Below are 8,027 nucleotides of genomic sequence, written 5' to 3' on the forward strand. Positions count from 1 at the left end.
GGGAAGATCTTCATTAACCATACAACAGACAAGGGCCTCAGCTCAAAAAATTAAATCTTGTCGGGGGACGGGGCTAGCGGGGACCCCCAGGGCCCCCGGGCCCACAGCCCGCCATGGAACTTCACTCGCCACTTGAGACATCCCTGACCCCCGCTTTTTCCCAATGTTTCTTAAGTTGCTATTGTGGAGGAGATGTGCGGGGGCTTCCGGGTGCGTGAGCCAGACTTTTCACCTAGAAGAAAAGATGTTTGGTTTTCACAAGCCAAAGACCTACCGCAGTATAGAGGGCTGCTGTATTTGCAGAGCTAAGTCATCAAGTTCTCGATTCATTGACAGCAAACGCTATGAAAAAGATTTCCAGAGCTGCTTTGGGCTGCATGAAACCCATTCAGGAGACATCTTCAATGCCTGTGTTTTGCTTGTCAAAAGATGGAAGAAATTACCAGCTGGGTCAAAAAAGAACTGGAATCATGTGGTAGATGCCAGAGCAGGTCCCAGCTTAAAGACTACCTTGAAACCAAAGAAAGTGAAAACTCTATCTGGAAACAGGATAAAAAGCAACCAGATCAGTAAACTGCAGAAGGAATTTAAACATCACAATTCTGTTGCTCACAGTACCACGTCAAATGCCTCCCAGATCAATCTCCTTGTTACTGTAACCAATTAGATGACGGCTCAGATGCAGAGATGGCTCTGGCTCTAGCAGAACACCAGTTTTTTTTCGTTTTTAGATCTTACATACTGGAAAAGACAGAAAATATGTTGTGGGATCATCTATAAAGGCCGATTTGGAGAAGTTCTCATTGACACCCATCTCTTTAAGCCTTGCTGCAGCAATAAGAAAGCAGGCACTGACAAGCCGGAGGAGCCAGGGCCAGAGCCTCTGCCCATCTCCACTCAGGAATAGTGACTGAGGCCCACGCAGAAGCCATCGAAAGTTTGCAGAGACCACAGCAACCAACTGACCCTCTCTTCTTTTGAACTTGGAACCCTGCTATTCTGCCAAAAGACATTTTCTAGATAGTTTTATTTTAATCATTTTTCTATTCCCTCCCCAATCCCATAAACTCTGAAGCCAGTGTCTACTTACTACAAGGAAGAAAAAAAAGTGTACATAATATTTAAGATGCTGAGTATTTCATAGGAAAGCTGATTGCTGCTGTAAAGTGCTCTTTAAGTCTTTTTTTTAAATCCCCTTCTAATGAATAAAATTGAAATTCAGGGGACAGAGATGGGATTTGTTGTATGCTAAACTGTATGTAGTTTTAGTCTTTCTCTATTGAGAAGCCATGGTTGGGGACATTTTCTTCGATGGCTGGATACACTTATTTTCCCTCCTGATTCTACATTTGTGACCCGTGGCCTGCCCTTAGATAGAGGTGGCTGTGCTTGGTAACTTCGGAATACTTAGGTCTTGCCACATGGTTTTGATGATTCAAACCTACACTACTGATTATTAAGCAGGACAGTGAGCTTTGGGATGCAAGATACCTTGATAGAGGAGGCCTATTACCCAGGAAGCTTGACTTAGACATTCCATCTTTTGTTACCTCCCATCATTAATATTGGATAAAGGTTTTAATTTGTGTAGAAATCTGAAAGCAGAATCCAACTGCCTCATGTGGAAATGTAGGGTAGGCGAGATCCTGTCTGAACTTGTACCAAAGCGTTACTTCCCAGCAGAGAACACAAGGCTTTGACTATAAATATTAATCTGAATAAAAGGTGCAAGTTCTTCAGGATAGCATGGAACAAAGGTGAATGCTATTTAGGGTGCATTTCTTTGAGGGCTTGCCCAGTGTGAATGATTGATGTTGCTTGTGTTACGTGGATGTTCCTTGTCTTCCTGAAATGTGCACAATTCAGTTTTAGCTCTGGATTGCTTCCACTGACATTTGTGAAAGTTTTATCTATACAGGTTTTGTCTATAGCATTTGGCTTGTTTTAACCTATTAGGGTGTTTTTTGTTCTTCATTATTTAAAGTAAAATTTATTAGAAAAAAAGGGCATGTGTTAATGCTAAGTAGGTTGATTTGGGGTTCAGATTTTTCTTTTTTGAATGGGACTTGTGGAACTACAAGGTAAATTGAAGTTGGAGCTCTCAATTCTCATATCCTCTCTTATTATGGGGCACTGGTGGGGTAGGTCTATAACATTAGTTACTCAGGATGCTAGTATTTGAGAATTGCAGTTCAAAGCCAAGCTGGGCCAAACAGAGCCTCTTATCTCCAGTTAACCAGCAAAAAAGCCAGAAGTGGAGGTAAAACTCAAGTGGAAGTGTGCCATCCTTAAGAGAAAATTAATGAGTTAATGGAATGTTCTGCCCCTGAGTTGGAATCTCGGTATCTGTTTTTTTGTTTTTGTTTTTGTTTTTTTTTTTAATAGCCTCTCTTTACTTGAACCCAGTCCACAGTTTTCTCTTTTCAACAAGTTTAGGAAAAGGAAAAGCTCTGGTTTAAATTTTCCATGATTAGGAGTGGAGCCTTGCATCTTTTCTGCCTGTATAATAATCTGACTCAATGCTCCTTTTGTAAAACTGGATTTGAAGCCAGATGCTGGTGGTTTGCTCCTATAATCCTACCTTCTCTGGAGGCTGAGATCTGAAGAAGGATTGAAGTTCAAAGCCAGCCTGGGCAACGAAAGTCCACGAGATTTTTACCTCCAATTAACTCCCCCCCCCCCAAAAAAAAAAACCTAAGGGACAGCCTTGTCCTGGTAAGGGACAGCGTGTAGTCCTGATTTCAAGCCCTAGTACCTGTATACACACACATGCACACACGAATTGGTATCATAACACAGAGAGCTACTTTTATGGTGGATCCTATTATAGTTTTACAATTCTTAATCTAAACTTTTCTTTTATAAAAAAGAAAACCCTACAAGCTAAAGCCACTGTAGACATGGAATGCACAGTGAGTTATGTCTGCTCTGCCTTTGAGTCCAGCCGTCGTCTTCCTCCTGAGTTGTTTGGAAGTGGGTTATTTTTATTTTTTATGTTTTGTACATTTGGCTGCAGTATTGGTGGTAGGATATACTATAATATTGGTCATCTCAACTTCTGTATTTATTTATTACTAGACCTCAACTACAGTCTTCTTTCCCCCTTCACACCTCTCTTTGCCTGTAGGATGTGCGGTATTGTAATCATGCACTTTGTATTAATATATTAGAAATCTACAAAATCTGTTCTGTACTTTTTTATACTATTGGATAATTATAATCAAAACTTTTACTAGGGTATTGAATAAATTTAATCTTATTAAAAAAACAAATCCACAAAGAAACAATCATTCCATTAAAAGGTGGGCTAAAGACTTAGAGAGTTCTCTGAAGCAGAAATAAGAAAGGCCAATCAATACATGAAGAAATACTCAACCTCACTGGCCATAAAATAATACAAGTCGAAACAACTTTGAGATTCCTCTTCACTCCAGTTAGAATGGCCTTTATGAGGAAATCTAATAACAACAGATGCTGGAGGTGATGTTTCCAGAATGGGACCATACTACACTGCTGGTGGGAGTGTAAATTTACTCAACCACTCTGAAAAGCAGTATGGTGCTTCCTCAAAAGATTAAACATAAGACTCTCATGATCCAGCCATCCCACTCCTGGGAATTTACCCAAAAGTCCATAAACAAGGCCATATGAAACCTACTAGAAAACCATATTTATTGCAACATCATTTATCATAGCTAACATATGGAACCAATCAAGAAGAAGTGGTATATATACCTAATGGAATTCTATGCAGCCATCAGAAAGAATGACAACACCCCATTAGTAAGGAAATAGAAATAATTGGAAAAAAGCATATTAAGCGAATTAAAACAGATCCAAAGATACATAGGCTCCATGGTTTTCCTCATCTGTAACCATTAGTTTGAGTCTAGGATTTTCCTAGCAGAAGATCACAATAGTAAAAAGCTATGTGCATATGGTTATATAGGATGGTGCTAAGTAAAATGAACTCAGGACATGGAAACAAGAGATTTATATTTGTGTTTGTTGTCTTTAATGTACTATGTAAAGTTATTTCTTTAATCTTTTCTCCCCCCCCCTTTAAGGTTATCCCCTGCTGTCACTGTATCTGACTTCATTACCTGGTGTATTGTATGTACATTTGTTTGTTTATTTGAATTAAGAAAGGGAAGATGATAAGACAAAGGGAAAAGGGTGAACCAATATAACAACAATATGCACAAGACAATATATTGGAAATGAACTTTACAACTTGAGAAGGACTAGGGGTAAGGAAAGTGGGAGAATAATAATGGAAGAGATAACAATGTTCAATAAGTAAAATACTCCCTCGCTGATGAATGTAACTGTAAACCCCCTATACATCACCCTGTTGTTAAGATTAATACAAATTGGGCCGGGAGTTTGGCCTAGTGGTAGAGTGCTTGCCTAGCATGCACGAAGACCCGGGTTTGATTCCTCGGTACCACATAAATAGAAAAAGGCTGAAAGTGGTGCTGTGGCTCTAGCCTTGAGAAAACCCAAGGACAGTGCTCAGGCCCTGAGCTCAAGCTCAGGACTGGAAAAAAATTTAAAACTTAAAAAGAAAATTTTATATAAAATCAGATCAGACATTAAATAAGGACTGATTATACAATTTATAAATACCTGATAAGCATAGGGTACATTTTTAATTAATAGTAAATTTATAAATGAAAATAAAGAAAGAATTTTAAATACAAAAACTTGTGCTTCAACATACACTTTTAAACACATTACTTGGAGTGCACATTTAATATATAATGATAGCCATACATTCTTTCTAGAGAAAACAATAAGGCCTTTCAAAAGAAATTGGACAGCAATAGTAATATGGCTGGACCTGTGAATTGTCCTAGACTTGTAACATGAACCAAGTCCTAGTGATCATACATTATTATATTCTGATCTACAACAACACTGCACTTAGGGCTCTCAAACTGGGTGTCCATAAAACTTTTGCAGGGATGTTCCAAAAGAGTTTTCTCTTGACGATTTCTTTTGGAGAGATTCATTTTTTTTTAGCTGTAGCTATATTTTAGATATGAGGCCTTTGTCTGTTGTATGGTTAGTGAAGATCTTCTCCCACACTGTGGGCTTTGTATTTAACTTTCTAGAAACAACCATCTCATTAAAAGATGGGTCAAAGACTTAAAGAGACACTTCTCTAAAGAGGAAATAAAAAGGGCCTGTAGACACATGAAGAAATGCTCAACATCTCTGGCCATAAAAGAAATGCAAATCAAAACTGCTTTGAGATTCCACCTCACTCCAGTTAGAATGCTCATTATCAAGAAATCTAATAACAACAGATGCTGGTGGGGATATGGCCAGGAGGGATCACTACTACACTGTTGGTCTGGAGTGTAAACTTGTTCAATAACTATGGAAAGCAGTACGGCAATTCCTCAAAAGACTAAGCATAGACCTCTCCAATGACCAAGCAATCCCACTCCTTGGCATTTACCATAGCAAAGATATGGAACCAACCTAGATGCCCCTTGATTGGATCAAGAAGATGTGGTACTTATACACGATGGAATTCAATGCTGCCATCAAAAAAGGACATTTCCCCATTTGTAAGGAAATGGAAAGACTTGGAAAAAATCATATTAAGTGAAGTAAATCAGACTCAAAGGAACATAAGTGCAATAGTTTTTCTCATTTGTAATAATTAGTACACATCTAGGACTCTCTGAGCGGAGGATTACAATAGCGAAAAACCTATGTACTTAAGGTCATATAGAATGACACTAAATGAAAGGATCTCTAGGATGGGATGGAAACAAGAACTTTATCCTGAGTTGTTCTTTATGTACTATGTTATTTCTTTTCTCTTTGATTGCCCTTTGGTTAGTCCCATAGTGTTATTTTTTTCTGACTTTTACCTGGTATATTGTATATACGTTCATTTGTTTATTTGAAATAGGAAAGAAAAGGGGAGAAACAATATGATTGGGGGAGGGAAATGGGGACAAAAGCATAAGAAGGGGTATCAATGTGTGAGAAGTAATGCACCTACTACTTGGTGAATGTAACTGTAACCCCTCTATACATTACCAGGATAAGAAAAAATTTAAAAAATAGTTTTCCCTTAAATGTAGAAGAATTTTGAAAGGCATGAAACTAATGAAGATGCATTGTACTCATAAACTCACATGTTGAAATGAAAGTCCTATATTTAATCTCTTAAGGGAAGCAAAGGAGAGTGGCATTGTCTAAAAATACCATATTCACTCATTACCAAACTCATGAAATGGTAACCCCTCTGTACAACATCTCAATAATAACAATAAAATTGTATTTAAAAAAGATTGTTCTCTCTGTTAAGATATAAAGAAATTTCCATATATTTTTCAACATGTAAATCTGATTCACTATCCTTATACATACTGTAGATTTGTTGTCTGGATGTATCTCTACAATTTGAAGGTAATAACTTTCCTCCCACTTTCTACTCACCATGCTCCGACACTCAAAGCTTCGTCATTTCTTTATTTTTGTGTTCATACACAATTTTTTCAGTCTGACTCTTAAATTACAACCCTCAAATTAAAATAACACTAGACACACGTGGTTTATGAGTCACATTGTAAACATCATTTATCTAAACACATTTGTGACATGAAAATTTAGTCTGCAATTGGCTTTTAGAACTATATCAAATATTATTTCTCTTATAATCGTTTTCCAGTCATGTTTTTGCACTGATTACGTATATTTCAAACCACAGAATGTTACATTTACTCTAGACACTGATGATATTAAAATAGGTTGAATGATAGATATCTTGAAGGAAATCATGAGCCAGTAGAGGGCATACAGGGATCATCTAGCACATAGTAGCCAGTGACCTATTCTATGAGTAAATGAATATAGTAACTATAATTCAAAGAATTAAATAATGACCGTAAGTCTCATCCTAAAATAGAAACAAGCACTAGAGCTTAAGAAGTAAAATAAAATTTCATTTCAATTCCAAGTTTCAAGGAATGTTTTTTTGCATAATATATTTCATTAAGTTTAGGAAGGTAAAAATGCATTGAAATACTTTATTTTCTTTGCAGTTTCACACATGCATATTCAGTATTTTGGTCTAATTCATAATTGTTCTCTTTTACTTTTCCCATCCTCATGAGATGTAAATTTAAGACCTTTCAGTGCATTGGACTCTGCTACATTCATTCTGAGATGCAGCCCTTCAGTATTGTTCTAACATTCTATTTATTCTCTTGATAACAGTTTTTCCTTCTGTGCAGAAATAGAGAGATAGGATGATATTGGTGGTTTATTTTGTTATAATTTCAGTTACATTTGTCTCAAATGTAAAGAGAAATATTTCGTGTACAATATCCTTCTCAAAAAATACAAGTGTCTCTTTACACACAGGATGTAAGAAAACATTACACAGTTCAGCCCAAATTTCCTATCATTTTTTCTTTTGTCTGAGAATGCAATAAAAAATATGCACCTTCATATCAACAATTTATTTGTGCTCATAAGGCTTCACCATGCAGAGATTGGTTAGTGCACATTAAAATCATGGGTGTATTTGTTTCAGCTTACCTTAGCAAATACAGAGGTAAAATAATAAATCTAGTGATGAACTCTGTTGTTAGGGCCACAGCTGAAAATAGCATTTTATTTCTGCTAAAAGTAATTTTGAGTGCTCTTTGAATATCCTTTTAAATATTTCTGGGGAATCTGAAATGCTTCAGCATTTTTATGTTAAAATTGAAAGCAGCAGTCCATTTTCAGTACCCTTGTAGGTTCTGGAAGCTACTATGGCTTTTTACTTTGGCATTATGTCAATAGATTTTTGTTGTTTTGTTTGGATGGTACTGGGGATTTCAACTTAGGCCTTTCAACTAGTTAGTCAAGTGCTCCTCAGGCAAGCATTTTACCACCTGAGCCACATTCCCAATCCCTCGACTTTCAGTGCTTTAGTGTTACTTGTGTGTGAGTGTGTGTGTGTGTGTGTGTGTGTGTGTGTGTGTGTGTGTGTGTTGGGGTGAATTTTATTTATT

At 37.0% G+C, this 8,027-nt stretch overlaps 1 pseudogene; it reads left to right on the top strand.

Moving 5' to 3' along the window:
• The first annotated feature begins 244 nt into the window (after nt 1-244).
• LOC150056348 (SIN3-HDAC complex-associated factor pseudogene) lies at nt 245-1,161 on the top strand (annotated as a pseudogene).
• The last annotated feature ends 6,866 nt before the right edge of the window (nt 1,162-8,027 follow it).

Source organism: Megascapheus bottae, chromosome 12, assembly GCF_031878675.1.
Source record: "Megascapheus bottae isolate mThoBot1 chromosome 12, mThoBot2.hap1, whole genome shotgun sequence".
Lineage (NCBI taxonomy): Eukaryota > Metazoa > Chordata > Mammalia > Rodentia > Geomyidae > Megascapheus > Megascapheus bottae.